Source organism: Giraffa tippelskirchi, chromosome 9 (genome assembly GCF_054371585.1).
Source record: "Giraffa tippelskirchi isolate mGirTip1 chromosome 9, T2T-mGirTip1v1.2.pri, whole genome shotgun sequence".
Taxonomy (NCBI): Eukaryota; Metazoa; Chordata; class Mammalia; order Artiodactyla; family Giraffidae; genus Giraffa; species Giraffa tippelskirchi.
The window spans coordinates 90,774,937-90,787,544 of record NC_137283.1 but is presented as its reverse complement, the minus strand read 5'-3'; positions in this window follow the sequence as shown (position 1 = coordinate 90,787,544).

Here is a 12,608-nt window from a genome sequence, read left to right as displayed (position 1 = left end):
AGCAGTGACCACAGGACTGGAAAAGGTCAGTTTTCATTCCAATCCCAAAGAAAAGCAATGCCAAAGAATGTTCAAATTACTGTACAATTGCACTCATTTCACATGAGAGCAAAATTATGCCCCAATTCCTTCAAGCTAGGCTTCAGCTGTACATGAACTCAAAAGTTTCAGATGTACAAGCTGGATTTAGGAAAGGCAGAGGAAGCAGAGATCAAATTGCCAATATACACTGGATCATAGAAAAAGCAAGGGAATTCCAAAAAAAAAAAAAAACATCTACTTCTGCTTCATTGACTACGCTAAAGCCTTTGTGTGTATCACAACAAACTGTAATATTCTTAATAAGATGGGAATTCCAGACCACCTGACCTGCCTCCTAAGAAACCTGTATGCAGGACAAGAAGCAACAGTTAGAATTGGACATGGAACAAGAGGCTCATTCAAAATTGGGAAAAGAGTACATCAAGGCTGTATGTTGCCACCCTGTTTACTTAACTTATATGCAGAGTACATCATGCAAATTGCCAGGCTGGATGAATCCACAACGTCAGATATGCAGATAATACCACTTTAATGGCCAAAGCCTTTGACTGTGTGGATCACAATAAACTGTGGAAAATTCTGAAAGAGATGGGAATACCAGACCACTTACCTGTCTCTTGAGAAACCTGTATGCAGGTCAGGAAGCAACAGTTAGAACTGGACATGGAACAACAGACTGGTTCCAAATAGGAAAAGGAGTACATCAAGGCTGTATATTGTCACCCTGCTTATTTAACTTCTATGCAGAGTACATCATGAGAAACGCTGGGCTGAAAGAAACACAAGCTGGGATCAAGATTACCGGGAGAAATATCAATAACCCCAGATATGCAGATGACACCACTCTCATGGCAGAAAGTGAAGAGGAACTAAAGAGCCTCTTGATGAAGGTGAAAGAGGAGAGTGAAAAAGTTGGCTTATAACTCAACATTCAGAAAACTAAGAGCATGGCATCTGGTCCCATTACTTCATGGCAAATAGATGGGGAAAATGTGGAGACAGTGTCAGATTTCATTTTCTTGAGCTCCAAAATCACTGTAGATGGTGACTGCAGCCATGACATTGAAAAAAAACTTGCTCCTTGGAAGAATAGTTTTGACAAACCTAGACAGTTTACTAAAAAGCAGAGACATTATTTTACTGACAAAGGTCTATATAGTCAAAGCTATGATTTTTCCTGTAGTCATGTATGGATGTGAGAATTGGACCATAAAGAAGGCTGAGCACTGAAGAATTGATGCTTTTGAACTGTGGTGTTAGAGAAGACTTTCGAGAGTCCCTTGGACAGCAAGGAGATCCAACCAGTCCATCCTAAAGGAAATCCGTCTTGAATATTCATTGGAAGGACTGATGCTGAAGCTGAAGCTCCAATACTTTGGCCACCTGGTGCAAAGAGCCAACTCATTGGAAAAGACCGTGATGCTGGGAAAGATGGAGGGCAAGAGGAGAAGGGGATGACAGAGGATGAGATGGCTGGACGGCATCACTGACTCAGTAGATGTGAAGTTGAGCAAACTCAGGGAGACAGTGAAGGACAGGGAAGACTTGCGTGCTACTGTTCATGAGGTGGCAAAGAAAAGAACACAACTCAGTGATTGAACAACAACAACCTCCACTTAGAAGATTGTCAGAAATTCAGACTCAGCATCCCTAATGAATTCTTGAATTCAAACGTGCTTTGGTTAATAAACTCCCCAGGTGGTTCATATGCACCCAAAGTTTTGAGAAACTGTGTGAACGAATGTATAATTTGAACCTCAGAGAGAGACTATAAACAGAATGGTGAAGCAATGTTCTGATAGATAATGAATTGATGCATGACATGAATTTACTTACACCAAGAAGGTTAAATCAGTGGAAATTTACACCTAGAAAGATTGTAATCAAACTAGAACACCAAAACCCAAAAATAAATCCTAGAGAGAAAAGACAGTTAGACATTTGACGCCTGTAGTGACTTCAATAGCAACAATAGAAGTAGAAAAACATGGAATGATATCTTCAAAGTGCTGGGGAAAAAAAAAAAAACAACACCTTTCTTGTATCCACCAAAACTAGCTTTTAAGAATAAAGGCAAAATAAAGACATTTTTCAGATAACCAAAAATGAAGAGAATTTATCAACAGATCTGTACTTAGGAACTTTTGAAGGAAGCATTGAAGGAAGAAGAAAGATTATTCCAGAAGGGATGCAAGGAGTAGTGAGCAAAGAAACTGATAAACTTGTAAATAAGTCTAAACCAACATGATCTGTATAAAATTGTATCTAATTTGTTAGAATTAAAGAAAGAGCAGAATTAAAATACTTGACAACTAATATTATGCAAATTGGGTGGAGTAGTTAAAGTATTTTTAAATCTTTGTATCATCTGGGTTAAGGTCAATATGTTAAGTATGCACTGCACTGTGCTAGGAATTCACTATGATGTTCCAAGGAAAACCCCTAGAAGAATAGAAAAAAACGGTATAAATTTTCAAAAGAAAGTACAATTATCTGAAGAGTGCATAGCTTCCAGTTTGACTTTAAAATAAAATTGTTTACATTGGTTTTAAATGTATCTAGTATGGAATCAAAGTAAGATAGCATTTGAGAGACATCACCACTTGTTTAAAAGATACAAGAATAAGATTGTCATTAACAGCCAGAAATTTTATATTGCTCTAGTTTTCACTTTAGGCTAGATTTGCATTTCTTCTTCCTGAGATATATATATATAATTTTACTGAAGTATAGTTGATTTGCAATGTTGTATTAATTTGTTCTGTAAAGTGATTCAGTTATACATACATATATATGTGTATATATATATATATTCTTTTTTATATTGTTTTCCATTATGGTTTGTCATAAGATATTGAATATAGTTCCCTGTGCTATACAGTAGGACCTTGTTGTTTATCCATACTCTATATAATACTTTGCCTCTGCTAATCCCAAACTCCCATTCCTTTTCTTCCTTACCCCCCCGCCTCGGCAAGCACAAGTCTATTCTCTATATCTGTACATTTCTCTCTTCCTTCAAAATTTATAGTAATATATAGCTGGCCCTCTGTATCTGCCATTTTCTGCATCCTCTGATTCAACCAAGTGTGGATCAAAAGTGGTTTTAGTCCGTGGAGGTGAAACCCGCGGATATGGAGAATTGGCTGTATTCATTGTACTTCAAGGGACTTGAGCAGCTGTGGCTATTGGTATCCACAGAGACACCTAGAACAAGTCACCCTCAGATACTGAGGGACCATGGTATTTCCTGGTGGGAGGGTTTTAACTGGTCTATCACAACTCTTTCCATAATTAAAAGTGCTGCACTCAATATGTCAGCAAATTTGGAAAACTCAGCAGTGGCCACAGTTCTGGAAAAGGTCAGTTTTCAATTCCAATCCCAAAGAAAGAGAATGCCAAAGAATGTTCAAACTACTGTACAATTGTGTTTATTTCACATACTAGCAAGGTACTGCTCAAAATCCTTCAAGCTAGGGTTCAGCAGTATGTGAACTAATAACTTCCAGATGTACAAAGTAGGTTTAGAAAAGGCAGAGGAACTAGAGATCAAATTGCCAACATTTGTTGGATAATGGAGAAAGCAAAGGAATTCCAGCAAAACATCTATTTCTGTTTTAATGACTATGCCAAAGCCTTTGACAATTCAAACTGTGGAAAATTCTTAAAGAGATGGGAATACCAGATCACCTTACCTGTTTCCTGAGAAACCTGCATGCAGGACAAGAAGCAACAGTTAGAACCAGACATGGAACAACAGACTGGTTCAAAATTGGGAATGGTGTACATGAAGGCTGTATGTTGTCACTCTGCTTATTTACCTTCTATGCAGAGTACATCATGTGTGATGCAGGGTAGAATGAATCATAGGCTGGAATCAAGATTGTCAGGAAAAATATCAACAACCTCAGATAATGCAGATGATACCACTTTAATGCCAAAAAGTTAAGAGACCCTAAAGAGCCTCTGATGAGGGTGAAAGAGAAGAGTGAATAAGACAGCTTGAAATTTAACATTAAAAAACTAAGATCATGGCATATGGCCCCTTCACTTAATGGCAAATAGGAGGGGAAGATGTGGAAGCAGTGATAGATTTTACTTTATTAGGCTCCAAAATCACTGCAGATAGTGACTGCAGCCATGAAATTAAAAGACAGTTGCTTCTTGGAAGGGAAAGCTATGACAAACGTAGCATATTAGAAAACAGAGACATCCCTTTGCTGACAAATGTCCATATACTCAAAGCTCTGTGTGGATGTGAGAGTTGGAGTGAATAACCACCAAAGAATTGATACTTTTTGAACGGTGGTGGTGGAGAAGAGTCTTGAGAGTCCTTTGGGCTGCAAGGAGATCGAACCAGTCAATACTAAAGAAAATCAACCCTGAATATTCATTGGACGGACTGATGTTGAAGCTGAAGCCCCAATACTTTGGCTACCTGATGCGAAGAACTGATTCATTGGAAAAGACCCTGATGCTGGGAAAGATGGAAGGCAAAAAGAGAAGGGAGTGGCAGAGGATAAGGTGGTTAGATAGCATCACCAACTCAATGGACATGAATTTGAAAGAACTCTGGAAAATAGTGGAGGACAGAGGAGCCTGGCGTGCTACAGTCAATAGGGGGAGGGGGGGGTCACAGAGTCACGTGATTTAGCCACTGAACAACAACAACAATTTTTATTTCCTATGCCACTTTATTTTACTAAAATTTAAAATTCCAGAAAAATATCTACTTCTGCTTTATTGACAATGCCAAAGCCTTTGACTGTGTGGATCGCAATAAACTGTGGAAAATTCTGAAAGAGATGGGAATACCAGACCACCTGACCTGCCTCTTGGGAAACCTGTATGCAGGTCAGGAAGCAACAGTTAGAACTGGACATGGAACAACAGACTGGCTCCAAATAGGAAAAGGAGTATGTCAAGGCTGTATATTGTCACCCTGCTTATTTAACTTATATGCAGAGTACATCATGAGAAACACTGGGCTGGAAGAAGCACAAGCTGGAATCAAAATTGCCGGGAGAAATATCAATAACCTCAGATATGCAGATGACACCACCCTTATGGCAGAAAGTGAAGAGGAACTAAAAAGCCTCTTGATGAAAGTGAAAGAGGAGAGTGAAAAAGTTGGCTTATAACTCAACATTCAGAAAACTAAGATCATGGCATCTGGTCCCATCACTTCATGGAAAATAGATGGGGAAACAGCGTCAGACTTTATTTTTTTGGGCTCCAAAATCGCTGCTGATGGTGATTGCAGCCATGAAATTAGAAGATGCTTACTCCTTGGAAGGAAAGTTATGACCAACCTAGACAGCATATTAAAAAGCAGAGACATTACTTTGCCAACAAAGGTCTGTCTAGTCAAGGCTATGGTTTTTCCAGTAGTCGTGTATGGATGTGAGAGTTGGACTGTGAAGAAAGCTGAGTGCCGAAGAATTGATGCTTTTGAACTGTGGTGTTGGAGAAGACTCTTGAGAGTCCCTTGGACTGCAAGGAGATCCAACCAGTCCATCCTAAAGGAGATCAGTCCTGGGTATTCATTGGAAGGACTGATGTTGAAGCTGAAACTCCAATACTTTGGCCACCTCATGCGAAGAATTGACTCACTGGAAAAGACCCTGATGCTGGGAAGGACAAGGGGCAGGAGGAGAAGGGGATGACAGAGGATGAGATGGTTGGATGGCATCACTAACTCGATGGACATGGGTTGGGTAAACTCCGAGAGTTGGTGATGGACAGGGAGGCCTGATGTGCTGCGATTCATGGGGTCTCAAAGAGTCGGTCATGACTGAGCAACTGAACTGAACTGAACTGAACTGAAAATTTCATTTGCATTATGCTTATTAGTGCACAATTGATCAAAACAAGACATGTATTCCGTATTTTGACCAATATAGTTAAACACACAAAGTAAAATTTACTGCAAATGCACCCTTTATTGGGACAGTGCTGCTCAGTTTCAATGAATTTATGTATCCAAGAGTTGCTGGAAGCACACAAGATTCAGCAGTTATTGTATTCCTGTTTTGTGTTTTTTAAGATATAAATCCTGGGACTTCCCTGGTGGTCCAGGGGCTGGGACTACATGCTTCTACTGCAAAGGCACCTAGGTCAATCCCTGGTTGAGGAACTTAAGATCCAAAGGAGCCAAAAAACAAAATTTCTACTTCCAGTTACTTCCCTTGTTAAATGTTTGTAAATTTTCTGTGAGGAATAAAATTAAATGGTCATGCTTTTGAAGTGTCCGACTATAGGAACACTAGTGACCGTTGCAAGTCCAAGACACTCCAAGTGAAGGAGGGGCTTTGCGTGGCTGAGAAATCTCCTGGCCAGCAGTGCTGGCTTTTCCAAGTGTCTCTAAGTGTATTCCTCGATGGCTCAGTGGGTAAAGAATCCAACTGCAATGCAGGAGACACAGGATTCGTGGGTTTGATCCCTGGGTGGGAAGATCCCCTGGAGGAGGAAATGGCAACCCACTCCAGTGTTCTTGCCTGGAGAATGCCAGGGACAGGGGAGCTTGAGGGGGCTACAGTCAATGGTGTTGCTGAGTCGGACATGACTGAGCAACTAAGCACACACCAGTGTATTCCAAGCATAATACATTCCTTACCACACCCCACTTTTGAGGAATGCACTGACTTCCTCTGCTTCCGTGAATGAATTTAATCAGCCCTTGTATCAGTTTTCTATTGCTGCATAACAAATTACTACAAATTGAAAAGCTTAAAACAACACCTACTCTTGAGTGCACAGTTCTGTAGATCAGAAGTCTGAGTGGGTTCGACTATGTTCTGTGTAAAGATCTCACAAGGCTGAAATCAGGATCATAGCTAGGCCTGGGCTGGACTCTTATCTGGAGTCTCTGGGAAATAATCTGCTTCCAGACTCATTCATATTGTTGGCAGAATCTAGCTCCTCAAGGCTGTGACTCAGAAGTTCCCTGTTTCCATGTTGGTTGTCAGTAAGGGGTTGTTCTCTGCCCTAAAGGCTATTTGCATTCCTTTTCATGAGGCCATTTCATCTTTAATTCAGCAATGGCACACTGAGTTCTTCACATTCTCTAAATTTCTCTGACTTCTTTTGTGCTTTTGGTTGGAGACATGATTTTAAGGGCTTGTGATTAGTCAGGTCTGCCTTGATTCTCTTCCTTTCTTAAGATTAACTACACCAAAGAGTTGGACCATAAAGAAGGCTGAGCACTGAAAAATTGATGCTTTTGAACTGTGGTGTTGGAGAAGACTCTTGAGAGTCCCTTGGACTGCAAGGAGATCAAACCAGTCAATCATAAAGGAAATAATCCTGAATATTCTTTGGAAGGACTGATGCTGAAGCTGAAGCTCCAATACTTTGGCCTCCTGATGTGAAGAGCTGACTCATTAGAAAAAACCCTGATGTTGGGAAAGATTGAGGGCAGGAGGAGAAAGGGATGACAGAGGATGAGATGGTCAGATGGCATCACTGACTCAATGGGCATGAGTTTGAGCAAGCTCCAGGAGATGGTGAAGGACAGGGGACTGACATGCTGCAGTCCATGGAGTCACAGAGAGTCAGACATGACAGAGCTACTGACAATAACAGCAATGCCAAAGAACATAACATAATCACAGAAATGAAACATCATCATATCAATAGGTTCTGGAGATTAGAGCAGAAAAGTTCTGCCTACCATAGCCTCCCTTCTTACTTCCTCCCCAATTTCACACTCTTTCCAAGTGTAAAATACATCCATCTGTGAGAGCCCACCTATTAAAAAACCCACACCAAACCTCATACTAAATGGTGAAAGTCTGGAGGCTTTCTCCCTAAGATCAGAAACAATATAGGCATGTCTGTGCTTACCACTTCTATTGAACACTGTACTGGGGTCTAGAGAAGACAAGAAAAAGAAGTGAAACATAATCCTTGGAAAGAAAGAAGTAAAGCTACCTTTATTCGAAGATAATATGATTTTTTTGTATATAGACTTTTTTCCTAAGGAATCCTAAAACTGTTAGAAATTATAAATGAGTTCAGGAAGGTTTCATAATACAAGTTCAATAGACAAAATTTAGTTGTATTTTTATACTCTAGCAAGAAACAATTCAAACATAAAGTTAAAACAATTCCGTTTACAATAGCATCAACAAGAATAAATTACCTAGGAATAAATTTAACATAAGCAGTGTAAAACTTGTACTGTGAAAATTACAAAACATTGTTGGAGAAAATTTAAGAAACTTAACAAATTAAAAGATATTCCATGTTCATGAATTTGAATATGCAGTGTTAAGATGGCAATACTCTTAAAACTGACCTACAGATTCAAAGCAATCTCTATCAAAATCCCAGCCAGCTTTTTTTTTTTTTTTAACAGAAATTGGCACGTTGGGGATTCCCTTGATAGTCCAGTGATTGGGACTTTGCCCTTTCACTGTTGAGGGCCTGGGTTTAATCCCTGGAGCTAAGATTTGGCATGGTGCAGCCAGAAAAAAAGAAAGGAAGAAAGAAGAAATTGACAAGCTGATCCTAAACTTCATATGAAAGTGCAAAGGACTCAGAATAGACAAAATAATCTTGAAAAAGAAGAAAAATGGAGAACTCATACTTCCTCATTTCAAAACTTGCCACACAACTGTGTGATACTGGCATAAAGATAGACATGTAATGGAATACGGAATATAGTTGAAAGTCCAGAGACAAATCTTTACCTTAATTGTCAATAGATTTTCAACAAAGGTACAAAGACAATTCAAAATTGAGAAAGAATAGTATTTTCAATAAACCATGTGGACACCTATATATCCACATGCAAAAGAATGAAGCTAGGGTATTACTTCATACACAAAAATGAACTCAAAATAGATCATAGACCCAAATATGAGAGGTATAAAATTCTAAGAAGAAAACATAGAAGTAAGTCTTCATGACCTGAGTTAGTCAGTGGTTTCTTAGATATGAAACCAAAAGTGTAAGCAACAAAAGAAAAAATCAGATACATTAGAATGAAATGTAAAAAAAATGAAATGAAAAAAACACTTTGTATTTCAAAGGGACATGAAGAACTTGAAAACACAACCCAGAGAATGGGAGAAAGTATTTGTGAAATGTATCTGATAAGAGACTTGTATTCAGAATATATAATAAACTCCTACAGCTCAACAATAAAAAGTCAAATAACCTAATTAAAAAATTTGAATAGACATTTCTCTTAAGGCTTGTTGTTGTTGTTTTAGTTGTTAAGTTATGTCTGACTCTTTTGTGACCCCATGAACTGTAGCCCACCAAGGCTCCTCTGTCCATGGGATTTTCCAGGTAAGAATACTGGAATGTATTGCCATTTCCCTCTCCAGGGGATCTTCCTGACCCAGGGATTTAACCTGCATCTCCTGCATTGGCAGGTGAATTCTTTACCAGCGAGCCACCAGGGAAGCCGCTCTTTGAAAACTACATACAAACAATATATACAAGTGGTTAATAAAGCACATGAAATTAGGCATTAGGAAAATATCAGTCAAAACCATGAAATAAAACTTCATACCCACTAAAATGTCTTTAATTAAAAAGTTGGGTAATAATGTGTTGATGAGGATGTGAGAGTAGGCAAGTGTGTAGAGACAGAAAGATTAGGGGTTGTCTGTGGCTATGGTAGGGAAATAGGAGTGACTGCTGATGGATTTGGGGTTTGGGGGGGATGATGAAAACATTTTGTAATTAGGTGACGGTGATAGTGTCATAGATCCGAATATACTAAAACTCACGGAGATAGTATACTTTTTCATTTAATTTTATTTATTTTTGGCTGTGCTGCATCTTTGTTGCTGTGTGAACTTTCTCTCTAGTTGTGGTGAGCGGGGGCTACTCTCCACTTGCAGTGCGCAGGCTTCTTATTGTGGTTGCTTCTCTTGTGGTGTATTTGGGCTTCAGTAGTTGTGGCCCCCAGGCTCTAGAGCACAGGCTCAAAAGTTGTGGCTCAACGGGCTTAGTTGCTCTGAGGCATGTGAGATACTCCTGGGCCAGGGATCGAACCCATCTCCTGCATTGACAGGTGGATTCTTTCCCACTGAGCCACAGGGGAAATCCAAGGTAGTGTCCCGTGTGTGCATGCTCAATCATGTCTGACTCTGTGCGACCCCATGGACTGTAGCCCACCAGGCTCCTCTGTCCATGGAATTTTCCAGGCAAGAATACTGCAGTGGGTTGCTATTTCCTTCTCCAGTATGGTAGTATACTTTGATTAAAAGTGTGAGCTTTATGGAATGTGAATTATATCTCAACAAGTTGTTTTAAGATTAAAAACAAAATTTAACCTGGCATCAAGGTGTGAGTGATTGGAGTGGATGAGGGAAGTAGAATAACAGGTTAAAAGATAATTGATTTCAGTGTTAGTGTAAGGAGATCAAAGCAGTCAATTCTAAAGTATATCAACCCTGACTATTCATAGGAAGGACTGATGCTGATGCTGAAGTTCCAGTACTTTGGCCACCTGCTGTGAAGAGCTGACTTATTGGAAAAGCCCCTGAAGCTGGGAGAGATTGATGGCAAAAGGAGAAAATGACATCAGAGGATGAGATGGGTAGATAGCATCAGTGGACATGAATTTGAGCAAATTCTAGGAGATGGTGAGGGACAGGAAGGCCTGGCATGCTGCAGTCCATGGGCTTATAAAGAGTCGGACACGACTGAGCAACTAAACTACAACAGATTGTTGATTTCAGTGTTAGTGATGGCGATGTGGAGAAAAATGCAAGAACCATAACCAAAGGGAGACTTAAAGGATGTAGCAATTCCAATGACAAAAGTAAGAAAGGAAAGAAAAAGCTTTGTTCCTGAATAACTCAGAAAATGGCTCGACCATGAAGAAGCGAAGAACAAGAGATAGGGGCAAACTCATGTTGGGTTTGGAGAGAGGAGTGGAATGTGAAAGAGTAAAAGAAAGATGGTCAAAAGTCACTGAGGGACTTCCTTGGTGGTCCAGTGGATAAGACTCTGTGCTCCCAATGTAGGGGGCCCTGATTCAATTCCTGATCAGGGAACAAGATCTCACATGCCACAACTCAGAGTTTGCGTGCCACACGTGGCAGATTCCTCATGCTGCAACTAAGATCCACACAGCCAAATAAATAAATAAATAGTTTTTTAAAAAGCCATTGAGTGTCCCTCCTTAAATCAACGGCCCCAAGGACAGAGGAGCCTGGTGGGCTGCCGTCTATGGGGTCGCACAGGGTCGGACACGACTGAAGCGACTTAGCAGCAGCAGCAGCAACATTTATTTAAAACTTGCTACATGCCAGGTGCTATTCTAAGCACTTGACACATTTTAATTCAATTGAAACCTTGCAGCAACTAGAGGTAGGGACTACAAATATCTCTATTTTACAGATGAAGACACTGAAGCACTGGCAAGTTAAATAATTGCTCGAGGTAGAATCTGAATGTATGCTTTGAACTTCTACACTTCTATACAGCCTTTCTAGAGTTTAACAGACAGACAGTAGCCATTTTATAAGTAACATTCATCCCTCAATTCACAATTATTCTTCACAGACCGATCATCTACAGACAACAAACAAATCATCATAGAGAATTTTAGTCTTAATTTATGTAATTTGGTTTTGAAACTTACCTGGACATGAAGCGAGCCACCTTGATGGCAAAGTGAACTTGCTGTCACTGGAGTTTGGCATTTGAGGCCGATGTGAAGGGCAAGTTTAGAGGGACTCTTTTACCAGCCCGGGCTAAGACCCACATCTACTCATATCCCCTCTGAGACACTGCTATCCTCTGTGAGAGAAATTCTGCTCTGTTGGTCTCCCTCTGGCTTCTGTAACATATGTAGAAGATTGTCAGTCTGGAGAGCTTGAGATTTTACTTCTAGGCATTATTAGTTTTGCAGCTATCTTTCTGGCACAATTCCTAAAATTTAATTTGCAGAAGTAATTGTTTCTCTACAAATGAGGGCTCACAGTATTCCCTTGATATTTAAGATAGCTTACCCCTATCACTCACTATGAGATAATTATGTTTCCTTTATTTCATTTTTCAAAAGGAGGTTACACTCTCTGGGGTGTATTTCTATGAATGAAGGGTCTGGGGAAAGGCAGTCGTACACAACCTGCTGACCCAGGCAGGGGTGCATAAGAGTGTGCCTCCTCACCTGAAGATAAGCAGCTCTCATCGCCTGTGCTCAGCCCTCCTGCCTCGTTTGTGAAGCTTTTCCCATCTGGGTTTGATGTGTAATTCTTTGTTCTGCTTCAAGCATGCGCATATGGCACCATGGCAACCCCACTGCTGTGTTTGTTCCTGGGAGGGAGGGAAGGGGATCCTTTGCCTGCATCACTGGAGGGATGCCTGCAGACCTCTGTCCGCTGTGAGACAAGATGCACTCACTGGCCGTGGGGGACCAGCGCTCACTGTTGAGGATGATCTTGTTCTGTTTCTTTCCTGTGTGAGTGAAGTGTTGTTCTATCCAGTGCCTGTGAGGGTCTCGTCTTTCTTAGCAACCCTAATACCTGCAAACCATGCAGTGGCTTGACATCCTGGGACCACTGCTTCTGGTAATGGGAGCCTCAGTACAGTAAGAC